Raw genomic sequence first — 10,297 nt, 5'->3', positions numbered from 1 at the left:
ACTGACTGGAATGACTAAAGCTACACTTTTCAATCTCACCGTGTTTTCTAGTTCCTGCCAGAGATTTAATCCCAGCATGAGGATGATACACTAGAAATAATCGTGCGGCACAGAGCACTTTCCCAAAATAAGGCATCGAGGGAACCCTAAAAATTTATCCAAGCAACCCAGTTTGAAGAGTGCCATCATAAAAGAGAAACAGAGGCATGTCTAGATGCCATGGCATGGTTATGAATACAGCAGAAAGGGAGGCCTTGAAACCACAATCAAACTCACTTGTTAGGTGGTCAATGGCATATTCTGTGATGTGTCTATTTTTAGACAACAAAACGCATCATAAATTCATCATCTCTACAGAGCATATGCATGGCTATACTAGGATATTTTATTGGACCCTGAGAGATTGGCAGACCACACTTGGCCACAGACTAAGATCATTTTTGAGGCTTCAAGTTTTCCTTTCTCAGAAACGGGTTTACAACAGCCCACCTTTAAGTGATGTAAATACCAGTTAGGTGAGGGCTGTAAAACACTTGGAATTCCACCTGAAGTTGCTGTGTAATTACTCATGGGGATGATTGCTGTTTGCCTTTAACCTGTCTGCCAGCTGACGGCCCATTTATCTCATCATGTCACGTACAACTTTCTCCTCCCAAAAAGACCAGGTTTCTTATCTCCCTGGAGAAATGAGAAAAGCACTCCTCTCAGTTGGAAGAAAAACCCTGGTTTGTACTCTAAAGTTGAATGTAGATTTTTTTTTTCTGCTTTTCAAACTAATTTGTTCATTGTTTGTGTGGTCTAGTGGCTAGGGGAAAAAAATACAATAAAAAGAGGCTTGAGTAGGGGTCGGAGAGATAGCATGGAGTAGGGTGTTTGCCTTGCATGCAGAAGGACAGTGGTTCGAATTCCGGCATCCCATATAGTCCCCCGAGCCTGCTAAGAGCGATTTCTGAGCATAGAGCCTGGAGTAACCCTTGAGAGTTGCTGGGTGTGACCCAAAAACCAAAAAAAAAAAAAAGATGCTTGAGTAATATCTGATATCTATTAGTTCACTATGAGCCAGGGCTTGAGGAAATGAGGGAATCAGGAGGAATTAAAACCTCTGTCACTGGCACACACACAAACATGTATACATGTAGTCAGAGTCATCTATATGCACACAATCTGCAGGTGGAGAGAAGGGTAAAAGGTGCTGACCTGGATTTACATTTGCATTTCACTTGAGGGTGATAGTGGGGGTAGGTATTAATCATAAGGTCATCTGCAGTAGGATCTTTACAAGCTTTGCTGTCCCCAAACCATGTCCTCTTACCTGTAAAGGTATACTTGGTGACACCTGGAATAGCCTAAGAAGAAGCCTCTAGTGTTGGCTCTAGGGAAAGACCCTAAAGAAGTATTTGGATTTTCGGTCTGTTTATAGCATGTGATTTGTTTTGGAGGAGAGGGAGTTGTGTCTCGAGTGCTCAGGAGGACAGGTTGGGGGTTGCCCACCAGGGATTCTCTAACTCCTTTTCCATACATGTCACCTTAGTGTTTTGTGTGTTGTTGTTGTTGTTGTTGTTGTTGTAGTTTCTTTGAGGTGTGCAAGATGGGACCAAGGGCTTTTACCCACACAGGTATGAGACTTTTTTTTTCATTCTTTTTTTTTTAATATATTTTTTAAGTAACACGATCATATTTGGGTTACAGTCATAACCAGAACACCCCCCTTCACCAGTGTAACATTACCCCCTTCCCCCTTCCCATCCCTCGCCTGTATTCAAGACAGGCATTCTACTACAATTGTTTTTAAGTTCAGTAAGTTGTATTTTAAGGTATGAGACTTACCAGAGCCACATCCCCCATCCGTCAAGCTCAGACTTTGTGTTGTTGCTTAGCAAGGACCTCAGACACTGAGCCACCAATAAAAGGTTTAGGATGCAGGAAAAACACTTCGCTTTTGCAGCTACTCTTTGCATTTGGTTGGCATTTATCTAGATATAATCACTGCTGGAACAGGTGGAGTGGAGGGATAGGAGGACCTGGTGGTAACAGGTTTCTGGAGTTCCTACCCAAAAAGTTAAGACAGGGTAAAAAGGACCCTCCTTTAGTTCCTTATAGATAATTTCTGGGGCTCGAGTTTTTAAAGCAGGTGATAGAGTCGAAGGAAGAGGGTTCTTGGGAGAGGGGAGAGCCAGTGAATGAGATTCTTGGTGACAGCCAGGTTGGCACTGAGTACTCACTTGAACAGTGGCTGCATAGCTTATTTTGAAGCTCTTTTCTTTCTTCTTGTTTTGAGGGGGACTATTTTCTTTTTGTGGGGTTATTGATCCAACTCTTTTCTCCCACCCCAGCTATACAGGCAGAATTTTCTCTCCCCAAAGACCTCTCAAGATCCTCTGGCACTGCATAGGTTGTCTGGGTGTAAGTTTTACCCCAGGACCCTGTCGGGATCCTCAGGCCCTTCTCACTCTGGCTCTACTCCAGGAAGTGAGTTCTGTGAAGCGTTGTCTTTCTTCCTGTTCCTTTTCTTTCTCATTTTTCTCGTTTTCCCCAGAGAATAGGTGTTAATCCAGGACCTGCTCAATCAAGGAGGCTGCCAGCTGCCAAGATTCTTGCTCTTCTGTCTTTTTTCACAGCTCTGACCCACAACTCCACTTTGGGGCTTCCCTGGGGACCCTCAGGTATCAGAGCTCATAGTGTGCTCTGTCTCTTAAATCAAAGAGCTTGGAGGACTGGGCCTTCTCCCAGGGCAGTCACCCTCAAATGCACTGCTTGCTCCTGGATGGCAGGTGAGGCGAAGCTTCAGGTACATGACAGATGTGCCTTGCCTGAGCAGAGAATTCAACAGAGTATGGATTTTGTTTCTGCTGTTTTGGGGACACATCTTGTGATACTTAAGGGTCCAAGCAGTGTTAGGGGTGAAACTTAGGTCTCATCTACTGGTTTGTTGTCTTTTTTGTTTGTTTGTTTGTTTGGGGACCATATCCAGAGGTGCTTAGGGGTTACCCTGGACTCTACACTCTTGACGGTGTTTTGGGGATCATCTGGGGATGCCTGGGGTCAAACTTGCCTTGGCCCTTTGCAAAACAAGCACTCTCTTCACTACCTACCTTGGGTCTCACCTGCTAAGCATGTGCTTAGCCCCTTGATTCATCTTCCCTTCCTTGGAGTGACAGTGATTAAATCTCCTTTTAAAATCTTTCAGCCAAAAGCACCCTCTATTTTATTTCAAACTAAAATATCATCAAACCCATACCCTAACTCTAACAACACCTCATCCCTACTACAGTTTGCATCCTGCAGATGTGGGTCAGAATAACCCTGACCCAAGTCTTGTCCTAAGTGACATATTAGCATCCATTGACTTATCACACTATATTTCACTTTCATTTTCAATCTTAAACATCTCCAAACTTATGCCGTAACACTTTGATCCTAACTTGAGCTCAACCCTCATTCAGTCCACATCCTTAGTTTAACCCTGACTGAAACCTCGGTCTAAAGTTATTTATTAGCCAACATGGAACAATCACCCTATATTTTACTTTCATTTTCAGCTGTAAGCATCACCAAACCTATGGCCTAAGTCAAACAACACCCTACCCCTAACCCAACCCTAGTCCAGTTCACATCCTTAGAGTAACCCTGACCCAAGTGTCAGCCTAACATCTAATAGCCTCCAAGAAATGGGACTCCAGAGAACAAAGCTTAAAGCTTACCAGGCAGGCAAAGAAAACAGAACCCATCAAAAGCAAACAAGGTAATGAGATAAGGGATGGAGAGAGAGAGAGAGAGAGAGAGAGAGAGAGAGAGAGAGAGAGAGAGAGAGAGAGAGAGAGAGAGAGAAGGAAGAGAGAGACTTGGAATGTCTGAAAAGAAGGCCATGTGCCCAAAACTGAGCAAAGTATATATAGAAAGAAATTTTTGTTTCCTGGAAAAATTACATATTGATTCAGTCACATGGAATAGTTCTGCTTTTGTAAAAATGAGCTTGTGCAGCAGATTTTCACATGCAAAACTCAGTGAGGTTTTTTTTTTTTTACAATACCTTAAATGTTCTTCTGCTAGATATATGTATAAAAGTGTGAAGTTGAGATGTTTCAGGAGTGAAATGTTAAAACTAAAAGTGTGTGTTAGCAAATGGTACAGAAATGAGGGAAGGGTATTCAGCATATGTTCTGTGCCTTCACTTCCCCTTTTCAGACTTGAGACTGACATTTCCCTGGCCATGAAAATGGTGGCTGCCAAAAGTTCAGAGCTGAGACCTCTCAATCCTTGGCATTCCAGGCTTTGTGCCCTCCTGTCAATCTGTCCACTCCCAGAAACTTCTGCCTCCTCTGAGGGGTTCAGGTTCCAGCGGGTGACACTGAGTCCTCTGTCATGAGGGCACAGTGGGACATGAGCAATCATGTCAGGAACACTAGCACTCAATGTGAAGGGAAGAGGTCAGCTCTTCTATAAGGCACCCTGGGAGGTCAGCATAGTCATGGTGGTAGGACTGAGGCCTCTGAGGGCTATCTTGTCACTTCAGCAGACATCACATGTCACCCTGGCCTATGGGTTCCTAGAAGCTTCATTCCTCTCCTTCTGCCTTCCCAGAATCCTAGAAAAGGGGTTCCTCTCTCTTATGAGGGGCCTTTCTGAGGTGAGGAATGGCAGCCCCCAGACTGCTTAGTTCAAGCTCAGGCTGGCTGAGCTAGCCTCGTGCTGGTAGGCAATGCCCCATTTCTGAAATGCGATAGTGGAGGTTCCCCCTCATATAAGAAAGCACAGAAGGAGGCTTTCTGGGTTACGCAGGTCCTGCTAGTGGGCGTGTCTCTTGGAGTTTACTCAATCCATGGGGCTTTTCAGCCTGAAGTGCCTATGGGAGCAGCCCTCGAAATACTGCAGTAAAATAGGCAGCCCTTCAAGGGGGGGACAGGAGATGGGCAGTTGTCCTTGCTCTAGAAATATCCCCAGCCTGAGAGGCCAGATGAGACCAAAATCCTTAGCATATGCATCTCCCCTCATGGGACCACTTAGACTAATTCTCAGAGATCAGTTCCCTGTCCTTGTTCAATGCTGGTGCCTCCTGAACCTGTTGCCAAAGCCCCTCCACCCAATCTCTTTCGCTTAGAGAGCACAAAGACCCGCCATCACATCAAGCCTCCAGAGGGTGGTGGCTAAGTGGCTTCTTTTCACACTGGAATGAGATTTCCCTTTCCCATCTGAGACCACCCAAGAGGAAACTGCCAACATCATGGTTGATCCTGCAGCGAGAAAACCCATTAGCTGGGCTGGGGGTTGCATCCCAGTCTTGCCTGCTCCACACTTGTGCTCTCCTGGCCTCTTTTTCATTTACCTAACTCCAGCTCCAGCTCAAAGTCCCATCACAGAAATGAGGGCTCATTTCTCTGGTCAGGCCCAGATCCCAGATTTCTAAAGCTTGATGTTCTGGGGTGGCAGAAAGAGACTTTTCAACCCTTTAAGCAAAAACAAAAAATCTACACCTAGAGATAGTACAACTGTTAGAGTGCATGGCTAACAGACACCCAAACTGGGTTTGATTTTCAGCTCACAGGGTCCCCAAGCATCACTGGGTTGGCCTGGATCTCCCTGGCACTGCAGAACCCGGGCAGCATCACATCCGTAGGTCCTTATGCTGATGCAATGACCTGGTTGTCTAAAAACCACCAGTGGGCTCCCCCACACACACACACCTCCAGCCCTCCAATCAATCAAAGTCAGACAAAAATCAGGCAGGTGGTCAGTCTCCATTGAAACACACACTTCCAGGAAAGGGAAGAAGGCCAGGCAAATGAAGGACTCCTGAAGGTATAAAAGGAGCACAGCCCTCAACCAACATCATCAGGACACCAGGCTTTGCAGGTGGGAGCAGCAATCCCAATCCCACCTTGCTCAGAAGGCCTCATCTGAGGTGCTGTTGGCCTCTCATTTACAGAGGCAGCAGCCAGAGTGGCTCTAGGGTACGTTTTTCCAGGCCAGGAAAGCAGCGTTCCCAGCTGCCCTCTAGCCACTGTTAAAAGCTTGGTGTTAGGAGCTTGTTCCCAGGTCCACCTCCCTGGAGAGAAATTGGACTTTTTCTTGCCACACGTTGGCGCTGGCCCTGGAGCTGGTGTGGGGGCTCCTCTCTCTTCCTGGAGTGCTGAGGAATGGTCTGGCCCCTGCTCCATCTCTGCCGAACGAACGAAGCTTTAGCCCCACGGCCTCTTTGTTCTCCCTGCAGTGACCTTCGATGACATCATCTCAGCTGTCCACTTGAATCCCCATTCTTTCTCCCCTTCCTGGGTTGGGGTGAGGTTTTTCTTGGGGGCGGGGGATAGCTAATCTTGTCCCTCTTTGTGTGTGTGACTAATTCCCTCCCCGCCCCCTTGGCTTGCCGAGATAGAGGAAAGAGCTTGTCAGCCCGGCAAGAGGGTCTGTGCCCCTTGTTGTCGGCAATCAAAGCCCCAACGCATTCCTTCGAGTGATTTCCTGCCTAAAACTCTCACTCAGGGACACAGCCTCCTCTGTTCCTGCTGCCCACCAGCCCCAGGGGGTGGGGAGTGGGGCCACAGTGCTAGGAAGAATGTGGGATATTGAGGGGAATAAAATGCTCATCCAACCTGCCTGCTGTGCGCGTTCACACAAACTGTACCATCATTTGGACAGTGTGATTCCCAGGAGAAGAGATGGGTCCCTCCAGGCTGCCCAAGGCCAAGAATGTATAGAGGTGACAAGGCAGGAGTCAGACCTTGGTATATCCTGAGCACTCTGCAGAACCCAGTGGCTTGGCTTCGCTGCCTGGTTGCAGAAGTTAAAATGCACATAATTATGGTATTGTTTGACTGCCAAGGATTCTGGGTTAATCTCAGTTTTATTTTGACTGCTACCTAAAATAGCCCATCCCAGAGGAAGGTTGAAAGGCCAGGAGGCCAAGAAAAAAGGAGAATGGAGCAAGGCTTCTCTAGAGTCTCCAGCCAGTATAGAGTATAGAGGAAATTCCCCCACATCTGCAGGGAGGCATGGTCAGTCCTTCCACTACCTCAGTGGATGATACCTTGCCTTCACCTGCTGCCTCTCCTCAACTGAAGTTGGTCTGAGCCAGTAGGAATAGCAGTGCTGGCCTGTCCCAGCATATTCTTTGTGTCCAGAGACATGTGTGATAGAGTTTTACCTCTGCCATCTAGGGAGGAAAATGCAATTGATAATACAATAATAAATAGCAGGGACTATATGCAGTGCTGAAATTTGAGCCATTGTCATGTCTGCAACTGCATGCAAGATTTTGCCTTGACCCTGGTACTCTTTCTGGCCTAGATCAACATTTTATGGAGGTCTCATCTTGAAGTTCATGGATCTGAATGACAAGCTCAATGTCACAATGGGACACTCACAGGGGGAGGGCTTATAGAGCAATGTTTCCTGCAATCAGTTAAAAAGACCTTCCTGGGACCAGAGCGATAGCACAGTGGTAGGGCGTTTGCTTTGTACATGGCTGACCCAGGACAGAGCTTGGTTCAATCCCCCAGGGTCCCATATGGTCCCCCAAGCCAGGAGCAATATCTGAGTACATAGCCAAGGAGTAACTTCTGAGTGTCATCAGGTGTGCCCCCCCTTATAAAAATAAGAAGACCTTCCTGAAGAAGGTGGCTTTTAGATTCTGTCCTAAAGGTTGGTGAGGTTCTTCTGAATAAAAAAAGTAGTGGTGGGCTTTCTAGGGAAGGGAGCATGCTGGAAGGGACAGAAAGTACTGCTCTGTCCCACCACTGACCCTAGGCTCCAGCCTATAGGGCATGACAGGAGTTGAGTAACTCTAGCTCTCTCCCTCCTCTGGCCCCACCATGCTGACTTCAGAGGTGCCTTCCCTACCTTCCATCCTACCCCACTTAACTGTCTAAGATAATCTTTTAGCAGAGGCATTCCTGAGCTTCAAAGATATCAAGAATGCCCCTGAGCCACAAGTGACAGCTATCTCTGCACCCACCTCTGCAGGTCCCCTGCACATTACTTCTGGGGCAGGATTACCAGCATCACCCAGGAAGTTAGTCCATGCTGAGCCCAACTGCCCAGCACCTCACATGTACCCCACTCCTCAGGCACCAGCAGGCCACACAGGTGACCTGAGGCACAGAGTATGGAGATGTGTTCCAGCCCCTTCATCAGCTTTCTGCCCTTCTCCTGCCAGAATAAAAGAAAAGGGGAAATAACTAAAGATCCAGGAAACTGTGTTATTGGGGATGATTTGGGGGCTGTTCTTTCCACACCTCAGAATTTCCTCACTTGTATTCATTTTTGTTCCTTTGTCCTAACAAAACATATGAGTTCCTTTCAATGGTAATAAAGAAACAAAACCAACAAACAAGGGCGGTTGAAGTTTGGTGTTTGCTGTGGAGTTGGGCAGGGCAAGGCATGACTCAGCCCTATTTGGAGTTCTAGCAGGCAGTGCTGCCAGGCAGGCTGTGACTATGCCAGCACTGTTCTGGGCAGGCAGGTGTGCTAGGAATGGCCAAAAAGACTCCTCTCACCCACCCCACCCCCAGAATGGAAGGTTTTCAGAACTCTGTGCCAGGAACTGGGGGCAAAGATTAAATAGATATCTTGTACTTTGAGGGGCTGGAATGTTTTTTACCACACCTGGTGGTGCTTAGGGGCTAGTTTTAGCAGTTTTGGGAGCCATATGTGATGCTGAATCAACTCTGTGGCACGCAAAGCAAATGCCTGACTTTCTGTAGAATTTCTCTCTGGCCAGCTCTTTAGACCCCTCATCATCTGGATAGGGACTCATGGAACAAGAAAGGGGGTGAATTTTATGCCTAAACTGACTATTACAATGCCTGGCACTTAGGAGACTTGCAAGAACAGTGATTGCACCATCAAGATTATGCATTTGGGGAATGATGGCATCATTTGAAGGGTAGAGCGTAAGGCAGAGGGAAAAAGTTCGCAGTGCAGAAGGGGATGGCCAGCAGCCTCCATGGAGCATGCAAAAATTTCACCTTCCAATGCCCACAGCCTGTGCAAAGCTGTCTTGCTTTGCTGCATGGGGGGTGAGGGGGAGACAGATCTCACCTCACACAGATGAGCAGTCCCATGTGGAGGCCCTTGTACTCGAGAGTGGACACCTACAACCTACAGGCTGAAGAGATAGTACAGAAGATAAGGTGCATGCTTTGCATGCAATTGACCTGGACTCTATGGCAAGATCCCATATGGCCCCAGAGTTTGCCAGGAGTGATCCTTGTGCACAGAGGCAGGAGAAAGCTCTGAGCATCACTGAGTGTGACCAAAAACATCAAAATAATATAATAGAAAGAGTGGAAGCCAAAGTGATAGTATAGTGTTTGCCTTGCATGCAACCAATACAATTCAATCCCTGGCATTCCATATAGTCTCCCAAATCAATAAGGAGTGATTCCTGAGTCAGAGCCAGGAGTAACCCCTGAGCATTATACAGCATGTAACCAAAAACAAAAAGAAAAAAAAGGAAGGAAGGAAGGAAGGAAAGAAGGAAGGAAGGGAGGGAGGGAGGGAGGGAGGGAGGGAGGGAGGAAGGAAGGAAGGAAGGAAGGAAGGAAGGAAGGAAGGAAGGAAGGAAGGAAGGAAGGAAGGAAGGAAGGAAGGAAGGAAGGAAGGAAGGAAGGAAGGAAGGAAGGAAGATTGGGGCACTAATGCCAGCTCTCCCCAATGTCAGGCTTTGGTTTAAGAAAGTGTAGGTCTTTTATTGGTTATTATTAATTATTTTATTTAAGCATCGTGGTTACAAGGTTGCTCATAATCAGTTGTTTTTTCACAAATACAAAGTTATTCATGATTGAGTTTCAGTCAGGAAGGTACAGCATTCTTCATCAGTGCACATTTCCCACCTCCAATGTTCCTAGTTTCCCTCCTGCCTCTCCCCTGCATGCCTCTAGAACAAATATTACCCCCCTACCACAAATACACTTCCTTTCTCCATTCCCCTTTAAAAACTGTGGTTTGCAATAGTTAGTGAGGGGCAACAGACCTATCATATTATTTTCTTTGGGGGACACACCTAGTGATATTCAGGGGTTACTCCTGGTTATGCCCTCAGAAACTGCTTCTGACTTGGGGGACCATATGGGGATTGAACCTCCGTTCGTCCTAGGGTCAGCACATGCAAGGCAAATGGCCTACTGCTTGCGCCACTGATTCATATTATGTTCTTAAATTCCACAAATGAGTGAGATCATTATGCCTAACCCTCTGACTCATTTTTTTCAGGATACATAATACTCTCTGCGGTGTCCTAGAGCCCCCCAAAAAGGGACCCGGCCAGCGGGAAGAGGCTGGGGAGGCCCTAAGGCGTCCGCAT

This window comes from Suncus etruscus, chromosome 4, assembly GCF_024139225.1.
Source record: "Suncus etruscus isolate mSunEtr1 chromosome 4, mSunEtr1.pri.cur, whole genome shotgun sequence".
Classification (NCBI taxonomy): Eukaryota; Metazoa; Chordata; class Mammalia; order Eulipotyphla; family Soricidae; genus Suncus; species Suncus etruscus.
This window is presented reverse-complemented; position numbering follows the sequence as displayed.